This window comes from Oryctolagus cuniculus, chromosome 6, assembly GCF_964237555.1.
Source record: "Oryctolagus cuniculus chromosome 6, mOryCun1.1, whole genome shotgun sequence".
Lineage (NCBI taxonomy): Eukaryota > Metazoa > Chordata > Mammalia > Lagomorpha > Leporidae > Oryctolagus > Oryctolagus cuniculus.
Window position 1 is genome coordinate 161,450,732 of NC_091437.1, and position 15,093 is coordinate 161,465,824.

Consider the following 15,093-nt stretch of genomic DNA (forward strand, 5'->3'; position numbering starts at 1 on the left):
TTTCTGCAGATGGTATGAGGGTTAGCAGTGGTAATTATTTGTTCTAGATTTGCGCTGAAAATATAGCTGAAACTCCAAAGATGGTGGTTGATGTTACTATAAATTCTGCTTTTTAAAATGGAATAAAGATAATAGAATACACTTGTAGGAAATTATTTGCCAAGTACCTTGAGGTTGTGATAATATTCATGTGATTTCCTAAAACTCCTATTGATTCCAAACGTTAGTCTAATTAGCATTCACTGAACATTGTGTGGGCCTCATCTTCCTGGTAACAACAAAGGAGCAATTCCCCATTTCGTATGAAGAAACTCTGGTCACTGCCCTCATGCAGGTGCATGGAAAGCAAGAATTGGTATTCTGAATCTCTGCCAGGTGCCGGATGACCCAGGGTAATCCTAAGAAGTTCCTCGGATGTTCATTGGACGTCTGTGACATTGCAAGGGAGGTGTCATTTCTGTGGATGTGAGAATCTCATAGTTTGGGTTCAAGGCAGGAGTTTTCAACCCTGTGATTCCGTACCATCTGGGACATCTCTAAACTGCTGAGGCCCAGGCTGCCCCTCAATGTGAATTTCCGGACATGGCACTGCAGTGGCAGGGTTTTTAGGGGCTCCCATGAAATTCTCTTGTGCACTCACACTTGACAGCAGTGAGTATGAGATCTGTATGATTTCCACATGTACACCTCCAAGTCTCAGGGTTTTCGCTCATGGGAGACCATGAGAATCACCTGGGGTATTTGTTAAAAACACTGATTGCAGGGTCCTTGTCTGGGGAGTGAGATCCTTTCTATCTGGATGTTTTTGAAACTCTGAGATTTTAATACTTGAAGGCAGGTGGTTCTTCTGTTGGGCGTGTTGGGAACACAGCCTTGGGCTGAAGGCTTTGATGCTAATTCAACAGCAAGTACTCCTCCAGGGGAAGTTGTGCTTTGGTTACTAGCAGTTTACTTGGTGGGTTGAATAACAGGATTGTGGAAGGGGCCTTGTTGATCACCTTGTCTTATACTTTCACCCATGAGGAAACCGATGATCAAATGGAAGAGATTTCTCTGAGGTCACATCGTAAATTAGCTCCAGAACAGGCTGAGAATCCAGACCTCGGTTCCCATTCTGTGCTTCCTCCCTTGAGGCAGGGCCAGCTCTGCAAACTTGAAACGATCAGGCAGCTGGAGCAGTCAGCGTTTCAGAGTAAGCCAAAATTGCTTTCCCCTTAATATATCCTTATGATGTGGAGGTTGGTGCTAAATAAGATCCCCAGAGGAGCATAAAGCAGCGTTTCCCCTCAGGGTCCCACCCGATGGACCAGGCTAATCTATTTTGGTGGACAGCTACCCTGTACTCAAGCACCAAAAACCTTCATCTTCATTATTAACTCATTAATCACCATAACCAGCAGTGCCACTTGAAGCCACAAGGAAAGACAGCCAAGTAGGGTCACACTGGCATTGGTTTCATGTGCTTTAGTAAAGCACAATCTCACAGCTAATTATTAAGACTATAACTCAGACAATGTCAGCCCTGATGGCATGTGGGTTTTCCACCAGTGCATTCTGTGTGAGAGAAGGGTTAGTGTCATTACTGCTTTTGACTGAAGAAAAGCAAGCCAGGGAAAAGTAGCATGGGGAAGGGACCTGGGTACAGGAAAATCCACTCCACTGAATCATCCTTGAAGGGGTCAAGTTATATATCTGGTGCTTCCCTCTTGGGACCTCCCTTGCTTCATTTTGGGAAATTGGGTGATTTCATACCTGTTCTTGCAGTAACTCATGGGGATGAGTTGGCCAATGAGGTAAAAGCACTGAGCATGCATCTTATACAGAAAAGGCTGGTACCAGTCTAAATCAAGAGGTTGTGTAACAGTATCGTTCAAGTTCATATTCATTAGATATATCTTAGAAATTACTAAGCAATTTTTAATAAAGAAAATGAGTGTCCCATATAGAGCAAATGTAGAAAGAGAACTACTAGTATAGTGCTAAGATTCCCTGCCAGAGTCACTGAAAATCCCGTCCCATCCAAGTCACTTTGAGCAATTAGTTCGTTGGGACCCAACTATATTCTCCTGGGAAGAGCATGTAGTGACCATAGTCTTGGGTTCCTTGGGGATTGCTCAGGTCCCGGATGGTCCCCTAAATATCTTATCGAACTGCTTTCAGTGGTGGTAAAATGGTTGAGATGCTACTTGTGGTGCCCATATCTCATATCAGAGTGCTTGGGTTCAAGTTCTCAACTCCTGATTCCAGTTTCCTGCTAATGTATATCCTGAGAGACTGCAAGGGATGGTTCAAGTAGTTGTGTTCTTACCCCTAACATGTGAGACCTGGACTGAGTTCTGGGCTGGTGACTTCAGCCTGGCCTATCCCTGACTGCTGAATGCATTTTGGTGTGTGAGCCAGAAGAAGACAGGTGCTTCTCTCTCTATCCTGCTCTCCTCTCTCTCTTGGTCTTGTTCTCTTTTCCTCTATCTCTCCTCCCCTCCATCCCTCAAATAACAATAAAGAAATCTTTCTTAAAAATATGTATTTTTATCCATTTGAAAGGCAGAGAGAGGAGAGAGAGAGAAACAGAGAGAGTGAGCGAGCACTATCTTCTAATCGCTGATTTATTCCCCAAATGGCTCCTGTGGCCTGAGCTGGGCTGATCTGAAGCCAGGAGCCAGGAGCTTCCACCAGGTCTCCCACATGTGTACAGGGGTGCAAGCAATTGGGTCATCTTCCACTGCTTTTCCATGTGTGTTAGCAGGGAGCTGGATTGGAAGTGGAGCACCCAGGTCTCTAACCAGTGTCCATATGTGATACCAGTTTCACTGGCGGAGACTTAACCAGTTATGCCACAATTCTGACCGCAACCTTTTTTTTTTTTTATTTTTTTGGTAATAAAAACTTCTTGCCACAGAATTTTATTTTCTGTTATTTTATTTACCCTTATTTCTAGTGACATTTATTCCTCCTGTAAGTTGTTACCAAGCACTGATTGGCTGGTCAACCCTTAATATGGAACCAGGCTTTCTGTGAGTCTTAATTCTCTTTGCATTTTATAAATTGAGGAGATTGGATACACAGAGCCTATGACCATGCACAAACACTTCCTATTACATTCCACACGGATGTGCCTATGTCACTCCTTGCCCCCAACCTCTAAGTGAAACTTGAGCTTGTTGTCTACCCTTCTGAACATTGCAGGGATCTTTAGAAACACATCAGTAGCAACACTGCCACTTTGAGAGAAAAAAGCCCTGAGTTGTCTGTTGCCCTCTTCACAACATGTGCCGTTGTAAACAAGATTGTGCTACTCATCTCAGCTTCCACACAGAGCCTGCATGTAGTGTGTCCAAAGTTACATAGTTTTTTAATGAGTAAGTATGTGTGAGTGTGTATATGTGTGTTTACTGCTTTAAATTATTGTGCAAGGGGCTGGCATTTAGTACAGTGCTTAAGATGCCACATAGGATGCCTGCACCCCATATTGGAGTGTCTGGTTCAAGTCCCAACTCTGCTACTGATTACAGCTGCCTACTAATGCATACCTTGGGCAGCAGAGGTGATGGCTCAAATAGTTGGTTCCCTGCTACCCACGTGAGAGATCTTATTGAGTTCCTGGTTCCCAGTTTCAGCCTGCCTCAATCCTGGCTGTTTTCTGCATTGGGGAATGAACCAGCAGATGGGAGTATTCCCCACACCCCACTCCCCTTTTTTCTTCCTTTACAAAAACAAAAATCAATCAATTCACTATTGTTACCATGGTTTTTGTCTTTAGAATGGCTTTGTTTTCTCATTTTGAGGGACAGGTTTTTGTGTGTTGAAGTCTAAGCTTCATGAAGACAAGAAATTAAATGAACGAATGAAATATAGGGTGGCTGACATCCCATTAATATGAAGCAGGGTCTTTTGGCTTGTTGGTCAAGGACCGAACACACATCCTAAATTATGCGATGTCTTATTCTCCTTTTTCCAGTATTTGTGTATAATCACCTAGAGAAGCAAATGTCTTTGTTTGAACTCAGGAGGAATGAGAGTTAGCTTAGGGAAATGCAAGACCAAAAGGAAGAAAGAGAATAATGGAGTCTCTATGTATTTGTTCAAGGCTCTTTCCAAAAATATAATTATTTTTATTACCTGTCCTGTTTTAACTTATATACAACTTTATGGAACCAATTTTCTTATTTGCATTGCTTCTTGGCCTTTTGGCTAAGATTAAGTGTAGTTTTCTTATTTGCTTCTTACATTTTTGGTGTCTGTCACATGGCATGCAAATATTAATTAAAGGAAAGATCCACTACTTCCTTAAGGCTTATTTTCCATGTGTCTAGTTCCATGTTGTATGTATGTGGGGAAGGCACCCCAATATCTTCCTTACCCAATTGAGCACCCCAAGTATGATCCAGAGTCAGTGGAGCACCCACTTCTATCTTCCGGAGAACCAAGTGGAGTTCAATCTCTCTGACATCACCGAGAATCGTAATTTGTTGGCAGCAAATTCTAATAGTCATCTATACACTGAGTGTGTCAACAAGAGTGGATGAAGGGGTTGGTCACATAACAGACAAAATTCCAGGACCTTTCTTCTCCCCTACTGCCAATTCCATGTGCCACCAATGACTTCAGGTTGGCTGGTTTGGTCACTCAGCATCCTTAGTTCTAGTAACTGTCACTTTTATGGCGGTGATTTGGATGGGACTCAACATCATTTGGGTTCAAGCACAGCAGAGTATGGTTTTTCCCAGATACCTTGTCTGCTAGAAGGATGACATCTGATATAATTAGAGGCACAAAAATTTGGACAAACTTCTGGAAAAGGAATTTTTTATTTGTAGTATTTGACTTGAGAAGATGCAAGACTTGAAGCTGCTGAAGCCTTCTTGTGTCCCAAGCATATTCTTGTCTGAGCAAGGTGTGCACATGCAAGAGGCAGAGCTTGGAAATAGAGAGGAAATAAGCAGGTCCTGCCGAGCTCAAGCTGTGCCTGAACACTCCCTTGAAGAATGACTGACTTGGCAATTTCTTAAGTCACTTTGGATCAGGAGTTCTGCCATTTGCAATTGAGAGAGTCCTGATTGATATTCTAAACAATCTTCTGAGTGTTACGGTGGTTTTTCTGTGTCTCAAGACTGGGGAAATAGAATATCTTGGATGAGAAACACACATGTCCTGGTTGCTAAATTGGAATCTTTATCATGGGATAATATATTGTTATTCTTCTCTTAATGTAGTCAATGTCAGGCTAACACTCAAGTGGATCATATCCGAGTAGGCTGAAATATTTTTATTCAGGATCTGCAAGGCTATGAGCCACAATACAGACTGTGGTAAACTTGTTGATTCTTTCATTTGTGAGAACATCTCCTGCCTATATCTACAAAACATACAATTACTTGCAATAAATCGGCTATCCTCATTTCCATGTTTTACATCCATTGGTTGAACCAAGAATGGGTAAAATATTTGGAAATATAATTCTATCTGAACTGACCACACACAGATGTTTTCTTTTTGTCATACCCTAAACAATTCAGTATAATAATTATTTACAGGATGTATTAGTCTGCTTTTCATTATTTAACTTAGAAGAACTTCTAGGGCAAGATAAAGTTATTTTAGCTTACAGTCTAGACATTACAGTTCAGGATTGGGTGGTTCCATGGCTTGGCATGAGAGGCTGGTCATGATGAGTGAGGAGGAATGATCACACAGTGAAGCAGGGAATTAGGACAGACCTAAACTCAAATAATCATTAACCCTCTCATGGAAACCACCCTCCAAGGGTAAGCCCCCAATGACCTAAATATGTCCCACCTTCTTGCCTCCCAGATTTCACAATTAGATGAACTCTATGCCCTTAATCCATCAATTTTAATATTAGGATATTAGAGTTTAAACAGTGCAAGTCCTACTTGACCCATAACATGTAATATTTGCATTATATTAGGTTTGATACTTAATCTGGAGGTAATTTAAAGTATATAGGAAGATTGCATGGGTTTATGCAAATAGATCTCAATTTTTCCTAAAAGACTTGAGTGAGGATTTTGCTATCTGTGAAATAATGAGGAGCAATTATATTTGAACACTTATATAGCTGGTATCCTATGCTGAGTACAGTGGACTAGTTACTTTAAATTTAACGTAAGTGCCTCTATTTGTATGAAAGCTTTATGGACATTATTTGAAAGCCTGAATTCTATTTTATAAGGCTTGCTTTCAGCCTCTCCAGCTTGTCCTCTATGACTCAGGCTGTCAATGTTCTGCACACCTCTAAGTGACTGGTGGGGCAGCAAGGAGCCCTTCTGTACCTGGAGGCTACATCATGCAGAAAAGGGACTCAGCAAAGCTCCAACTCTCTCAGTCCTGAGGAGTGAATCTTCATCCTCCTTTACACCTGAGGAACCTTCTCTCTGTCCTCCTCCTGCTGAGTGGGCAATGAACAGCCACACTGGCAGAAAGACCTCCATTGACTGAATGTGCTTAGCGTTGAAGCATCTGTATGACAGATGAAAATCTCTTGATCTTTCAAATGATCGTCTTGATGCTGCCGATGGTCCTGATGTATTATTTGAAAACCTGGAGAAGGATGAGTGGATTTTTCCTCCTTTTAACCTGATTCTTTGGCACTTTACAAACTGTCCCAGAAAACAGAAGTGAGATTGTCAGACTCCTTAACTTCTTTTCTTCTTGCCCCCAAAGTCCTTATGGGTGGGTTTTCTCCATTATTTAAATTTCTTCGTGGACTCTGAGCCCAAAAAGTGTCAAGCTGAAATACCATGAGCTAGGTTAATCCCACACTTTCCTCTGGATTTATTTGAAAGCCTTGGAATTGAAAGATCTGTAACTATCAATCAATTCAGATATGTTTCTCCATATGGATTTTCATCATTGGTGCAGCAACAGACCCAAATGGAAATCCTGTGAGCTAATTAAAATTTTATTGTCTGCACTTACACCATTTTTAAAAGCACTTATTCAACATCTCCAGTGGCCAGGAGCTGTGTTAGGCCTCTCTGAGCCAAGATTCCCATTCTCAAAGTCTTCATAATCCTGGAGATCTGCAAAACTTAGCTTCATGTGAGGCATAATGAAATAAAGGCTTAAAAAGCATTCAGGCCAAGAGTGTGGGAGCCCAGAGGCAGAGGCTTGGAAGATCAAGGAAGGCTGTCCACGGTTGGCGATTTTGTGTTGAGACTTCAAAGATGAGGAATGAGGGAAAGTGAGGAAGCCTGAAAACGCAGAGGATGCTAAGGACGAGACTTGCAGACATAAACAAAGATCTTAGGTGTCAGGATAGGAGGGCAAATAACTTGAGATGAACCTAATACTCATGTCAAGAAAGAACTCCTTAATGCAGGTGTGTGTGTTTGTATTTTGACTTTTGGGTGTGTGTGTTTTGAGAGATGTCTGCACAGGATAAAGGGGAAACATTGCTGAGTTCTCCTTTCAAATGGCTCTGGCTTCCTCTATCTCCCCATGAACCTCCTACCTGTATGTACTGTGCGTATATCCATATGTTCTCTTTTAAAATACTTAGTCAGGGGCTGGCTTTGTGGCATAGTGAGTAAAACCACCACCTGCGATGCTGGTATCCTCTGTGGGTTCCAGATCCCAGCTGTGGCACTTGTGGTCCAGCTCCCTGCTAATGACCTGTGAAAATCAGCAGAGGATGGCCCAAGTGCTTGGGTCCCTGCCACCCATGTGGCTCCTGGTTTCTGTGTAGGCTAGTCCTTGGCCATTAGGGGTGAACCTATAGATAGAAGATTCATTCATTCTCTCTCTCTCTCTCTCTCTCTCTCTCTCTCTCTCTTTCTCTTTCTCTCTCTCTCTACACCCTCAACCTGTAACTCTGCCTTTCAAATAAATGAATATGTCTTTAAAAAATTCTTAGGCTTCCCTGTCCATCTGCTCTTCTTTTTGCCTGCAAGTGTTGTGTATTCTGTTCCCACTCTCTGGAATGCTTTCTTCTTGTCCTGCCACCTGGACTACACTGTCCTCTCACACTTTAAGATTCAGTTCAAGACCACGTCTTCTGGGAAACTTGTTGTTTTTCTACAAGCAACTTTATATTCTTCATTCTACATATTCCCATGAATCTATATAGTCAAATCCTTCTTAATGTAAGTAGTAACAGAAATAAATGTAACTCAAACTTGTATGGTTATAAAAATGTTCTAAATGTTGAAATTGTGGCAACAATGCTTGCTCTCTCTCTTTCTCTCCTTCTCTTTCCCTCTCTCTTTCTCTTTCCCTCTCTCCCTCTCTTTCCCTCTCTCCCTCTCTGTCTCGCACTCTCCTTCCACCTTTTGGCTCTCTTTACCCCGGCTTCAACCTCAGCAAGATTTTTGAGTATAGAGACAAATTACTCTTGACAATGCTAAAAATTCATGGTACTTTCAAATCAAAATCCTAAATCAGAATGTACATGAGAATGCATGAATTTCACACTTTCACTGAAATAAACTTTTAATTCCATTTTCCATGAACTGTATGAAGTTCCCCTGTATAAACCAAGCATTATGATGAGACCTTGGCTATCCCTGGTAGATTTATATGTCAAAAATTAAATCATGTCTGCAGTCAGGGGAACAGATTTGTTTGCTTTTTTAGTCCCTATCAAATCAGATAAAGTGGATTTCCCCCAGGAAATGCGTCATTAGGAGAAAGGATGAAGGACAAATTGTATAAGCAAAAAAAGATTAAAAAAAAAAAACCCTGATATTACCACTCTAATAACAACATCAACTTAATGGTTGGTTTGCCAGTGTTATCTCTTTTTCTGTACTGTAGCCCTTGAAGGCAGAGATGGAGGCTAGTGCATCCCTAGCAAGTATACCAGATATATGTGAGTGGAGGCCCTATGAATTGTGGTCCAGTGAGTGAGTGAGTGAATAAGGAGGATAATAACAAACATGCCAGTGACAAAATGGGTCAGGTAATATCATTTTCATTGCATACTTTTATTCCATTATCTCCAGCCTGGTCCACCTCAATAGTCTTCTTCTTCTTCTTTTTTTTTTTTTTACAGGCAGAGTGGACAGTGAGAGAGAGAGACAGAGAGAAAGGTCTTCCTTTGCCATTGGTTCACCCTCCAATGGCCGCCGCCGCCGGTGCACCGCGCTGATCCGATGGCAGGAGCCAGGTGCTTCTCCTGGTCTCCCATGGGGTGCAGGGTCCAAGCACTTGGGCCATCCTCCACTGCACTCCCTGGCCACAGCAGAGAGCTGGCCTGGAAGAGGGGCAACCAGGACAGAATCCGGCACCCCGACTGGGACTAGAACCCGGTGTGCCGACGCCGCAAGGCGGAGGATTAGCCTAGTGAGCTGCGGCGCCGGCAATAGTCTTTTAATTGATCTCTATATCATCAAGCTTTGCCTTCTCCAATTTATTCTTTGCATAGCAGCCAAATCAATATGGGAAAATGCAAACGTGATCATTTTATTCCTCCTCTTATAGCCCACCCTTGCATTTGAGTTATTGAACATTTTTTTTGCAGGGACTCCAAATCCTTTATGATCTGGCTTTTGTCTGCTTATTAGCCCTATATTTTGCTATTCTCATTACCCCTGACACTAATTCCTGCCTCCATTCATTGCCAATCACAGACTCTTGTGTACTTTACAGTGCAACCAATCTCAGTTATTTTCACTTCCTTAGAAGTTCCAGTTCTCTCTTGATCCCAAGTCTTTTCTATTCTCCTGAAGTGCTCTTCCCATTCTCTTGCTGTTCCCCGGGCTGATTTCCATGGCGTGTTTCAGAGCCCAGATTATACATTGCCTCATAAGTGAGCATTTTACGCCTTCCAACCACCGTTATTTCTGGGCTATCACAGAACCCCCTCTCCTTCCTATAAAGACACTGTTATTCTCCACTGACGTGCTTATTTCCTTATCTGTACCACCTGCTATTTAGACTGTATGCTATACGCACATAGGATATGCCTGCTTTCTTCACTATTATATCTCTAATACCTAGACAGGATAGGACACTGGGGATGAATGAGTGAATTCATTGAGTCTCAACTTTCTGGGCTTGAATGCTGAGAAAATGTGAAAATCTCTGTGATAAGGTATTTAGATCAAGAGCTATGTTTAAGATAGCTTTCCCATTCATTGGGAAAGAGATCTGTTGATAGGGTTTGGCTTTGGAAAATACATTGGCACCAACATTCCATTCTACTAAAACATGGGCTTCAAAGTATACCTTAGTGAGTAATGACAGCTACCATCAAAGTTGAGTTACAGATTGTCTGGTGGTTTGTCATGGTCTGGCTTGGATTGCAGGAGCTAACGCTCTGATCATTACTTACAAGGATTTTGGAGTTAAAAGTTTTAGTCATAGCCTGACTAGAAGGATTTGTGTGGTTGTTATTTAGGGAAAAAAATGTCCCTTTTCAGCACCTTGGGGGAATCGACCTTTACTGGTCTATAGCTTCTGTGGAAATCTCATATTCGTTGCCAGTATTTGGTTTACTGTGCAACCTAATTCTACTCAATGAGACATAAGAGAAAGCCCTGCAAGGGACTTCATTTCCAAATTAGAAGACAGAACGTTGAAAGTGAGAGCTCTTGGCACACCCACCCTTTTCTCTGAGAGGGTTGTAGAAGCTCTTCTCTGACATAAGCCAATAAACACGGAGAAAAAAAGAGGGTCAAGGCCCTGAGGACAGCTGACCAGGAGGATTAGAAAGAGTTTCAGCCTTTGCTAACCCAGTTAATCCTCCAAAGAAAAGCTCTGGTCTTGTGGTTCTGAGAGATAATTTAATGTCTTCTTTATTGCTCAGAGCCTCTCTAAGTTGGGTTTTCAATTATCTGCAGACAAAAGCACTCCTAATGGATACATATGGAGCCAATTAGGTTAGAGCTGCTACATTATACCAAAAGCAAAACCAAAAAAGACTTGCTGATTGAAGAAAACAAATGATCATACCATGATGTTTTTAAATTTACTCATCTGTCAAATGGGGTAAATGCAATTGAACTTGGGAAATGTAATGGGAAAAGTTGGTGCTAAATTTTGAGACACTAGAAGTGGTCATTTAAATCTCAGTTTTAAACATATGCATGAATGTACCATTGTTTAGTCTCTTTCATGTAGACTAATTGAAATTCATATTTCTGACAATGTTACACAGGGAAAAGAGCAAGGACACTGGAATTATATTTGTGTTTGTATCCCAGATCTTTTGCATAACAGGTTGTATAGCCTTGCCTTTGTTCAGGTCTCAGAGGCTTACTTGTAAAACGGGAGTGATAAATTCTATCACTAGGGGGTTACGAATGCAAACTAGCCAGTATAAAGTTTCAGTAAGATAGGGGAGATAATTCTCATAGTTCTACTGTACAACATGGTGAATCTAGTCAACAACTATGTAGTATTGTTGAAAATCTCTGCCACTGTAGATTTTAACTGCTCATTGACAACAGGATGAAGAAGAGCAAGAATAGAAGTAGAAACACTAATTAGGAGGACACTGCAGGTCTGGAGAGAGGACCTGGTGACTTGGAACAGAATAGTGACAGTGAAGGTAATGAAAAGCAGTCAGAATATGAAAATGTATTGAAGGGAGAGCGGAGAGCATTTTCTCATAAATTTAAAGTGAAAAATAAGAACGAGAGGAGCAAGGGTGATTCCAAGGTCATCGTTTGTACTATAATTCTTTTCCCTTTAAACTGGATAACATGAGCACACTTGTTTTCCCATATAGACACGTTCTTGGGCTTCCAAAACAGGTCGTACTTCTCTGGATCAAAGATATTAGTGTCTCCCTGTGTCTTAATTTTCTTATCCATAAAGCAAAGATATTAATAATGGAGATCTCATGGGATTTTGTGATGGTAAAAATAGTGCATATAAGATAGATATTATATACTAGATATTTTTTGATGCATGCCTAAATTTTGTTCAATAATTGTTAACTATTATTTCTACTATTTTATTATTTTATATGTAGAAAATTATTCATGTTGAATGCCAAGTGTGGAGGAGGTGGGCTCACAGCCATCTGCTCCTGATGGGGCCTCTGCCCACCCACTTCCTGGCAACCACTCTTTGCAAGGGAGGGGGAAAACATAGGCTTGGTTGGAACCCAAGGTAAAAATCCAGTAACATTGGACTAGGGAGTGGGACCTGACTCCCATATGAACAGGGCCCATAGTTTTTTCTTTATTGCTCTTCTTGTGTCTGTGTGGAAAGTATATGGACTGAGGCTGGACTTGTTTGTTTGGACCATGACCAGCCAAGATACTCTCCTGGTTGCTTGTAAATAGCAGTAGAGTTATTCAGAACCCTCCTGTACCTCAACCTCTTTGGCTGTCTGGCTTAAATGCAACTATTCTGAGAAATCTTTTGGAAGACATTACCCTGGCACATGACCCTGGATCAAGTCCTCTCCTGCACACCTGAGAACATTCACTGTCCCTTTCTTCTGCCTGCCTTGTAGAAAATTTCAAATTTGAATCCGAACATGGTCTCTTTGACACTCAAAAGGGAAGAACAGGGCCTCGTGAAAACCAGATTTGCTTTTGCCTACTTGGGTTATGTTCTTTCTATTCCCAACCAGTTTCTTTAAATGATGGGCTTTGCCATCCTGGAGAGAAAAGGCAGCCATCACCTGAGATTCAGATGAGTTTAGCCATCCTTTGCTTCTTCAATGGGAAGGCCAGGGACTCAGAAGCTATTGGGAAAGTTTAGTTGGTTGGTAGGCAAGGGAACAAAGAAAGGAGGAAAAAAGTGACTCCCCTGCTGTGATGGGACAGCATTGAATTAGTATGGCTCCACAGTGATGGGAAGTCTAATAAAGCCTGCTGACTGGTTTACAGCTGGAAGATACTGGTTCTGGCTGGTATTCATGTCAGTGAAGTTCAGTAAATGCCTTGTGGGTTACTTGTGGGTTGTATGGGGGCATTTGTTCAAGAGACAACTCTCAATAGGTGTGCTGAGGACCTTACCTGGATGAGTGAGACACAACTCCTTGCTCTGTCTCCAGAGATAACTCGCTACCCAGCAGTGCAGCTAAGGAGCATCATTGTGGAGTTCCATTCTGAGTATGTCGCTGATCTCCCTCTCACAGGATAGCGCTAGCTTCAGGTTTAGTGCAATAACAGTGAAGTCCTAGTGAGATGAGCTCAGAACTGGGTTCAAACTGAAGGGAGCATTGCTCACATGGCAGAATTCATCCCTGCCTTGGGTGAACACAGTGATCAAGTGTCTGACAAGGACAGTCTGGGATAAAATTGTCAAAAGTCCTATCTGACCCACAGAGTTCACCCTCTCCTCTGATTCTCTTTTTTTTTTTTTTTTTAATTATTTTATTTTATTTTATTTTTTTTATTTTTTTGACAGGCAGAGTGGACAGTGAGAGAGAGAGACAGAGAGAAAGGTCTTCCTTTGCCGTTGGTTCACCCTCCAATGGCCGCCGCGGCCGGCGCGCTGCGGCCGGCGCACCGCGCTGATCCGATGGCAGGAGCCAGGAGCCAGGTGCTTTTCCTGGTCTCCCATGGGGTGCAGGGCCCAAGCACCTGGGCCATCCTCCACTGCACTCCCTGGCCACAGCAGAGGGCTGGCCTGGAAGAGGAGCAACCAGGACAGAATCCGGCGCCCCGACCGGGACTAGAACCCGGTGTGCCGGCGCCGCTAGGCGGAGGATTAGCCTAGTGAGCCGCGGCGCCGGCCCCTGATTCTCTTTGATCCAATCAGCATATCTACCCTGTTTTACCCCTGGTCAGCTTCTTCTTGAATGCTCCATTAGCCTGGGAACAGTGGCATCCTGAAGGTAAGGAGCTGAGGCATTTCTGGCTGGAAGCCCTCTGTGCCTTTGGCCTGTGCTAGTCTCAGCTCAGACTCAGGGAGCCTTTGACTGCCCCAGGTGTTTCACTACAGCTCGTTAACTACTCAAGAGGACAACACTGTGTGGCCCCGGGCAAGTTATAGGATGGGCTTGGGATTCATAAATTCTCTGATCTCTCCCTGCTTTTACATCTTGTGAATCAAAGTCATCTTTTCTATCTTAATGCCTCCAGGCATATTGATAGTTTCTACTTTCTGGCCAAAACAGGCTGGGCAGAGATGCCACACTCTTCCTTAGGAGCTCCTTGTAGATTTTCAGTTACTTCTCTGAGAAAATCAAGTCGTTCTTCCTCATGTTTAATTAAGATTTCACTTGTAGGCAATTTCCTTCTGAGTAGATTTTGTGAATGTGGAGAACAATAACTAAATGCCTTTTTCATATACAGCATTTATATGCTCACATATACAAGTTAATTTTCTTTTACAACCCTATATTTAGTCCCATTTGGGCCTCATTTCCATGCATTTGCATGTTGATATTCATATTTATGTAGATACATTCCTGAATTCAATAGAAAAGAATATCCTACACAGAAGGTTGAAAATGACAATTTATTCAGAGAGCTTGATCCTCAGATTCCAAAGAGGTTCTTTGGGCAGGATTGCCAATTTAAATACCAAGATACTTTTTCTGTACTCTGAATGTGCTTATGAACTAAACATTCTCATTTGTCTTTTGCCTAAAGGAAAGCAGAGGTAGAACCACACTGGGAAGATATCCCCGGGCCAGACAATTCTGATGAATGACATAGGGACTCTAAGATGGGTCGGGCGTCTGGTATGAAATGGCACACCTGGGTGCAGAAAAGTTTCTCCTTTGCCGTGTGGATATGGATGCCTCTCCTGAAATGTATTGTCCCCCAAAGCTACCATTGGTCCCTGATCTCTTCTAATGTATGGTATGGTTTCCATGTCTAGAACTTAAACGGAAAGAAGCTACAGTGGTCTGTTATGAGTGTAACTCAATTCTCACAATATGTGAGTTAGGACATAAAATTGCAAGAGGTAATACATTTTTGATGACCTACCGTGTGATAAGATATGTACCAATTCATCATATGTTGTATTTCTGTCTTTTAAAAATGGCTCCATTAAGAAATGAGATTATTTTTGATTTTCAGATAGGAAACCAAGGTTCAGAGAAGGTAAGTGACTTAGTTAGGCCAAGTAAATGTCAGAACCAAACATTGAAATTAGGTCTGTCTGATCTCAGATCTCATATTTATTTCTGCTTAATCAGTTCCAGTAGTTTGGAATGAA

General features: G+C 42.1%; 1 pseudogene; it reads left to right on the forward strand.

Annotated features, from left to right (window-relative positions):
• Positions 1 to 4,171: 4,171 nt before the first annotated feature.
• LOC138850254 (U2 spliceosomal RNA) lies at positions 4,172 to 4,303 on the forward strand (annotated as a pseudogene).
• Positions 4,304 to 15,093: the final 10,790 nt, after the last annotated feature.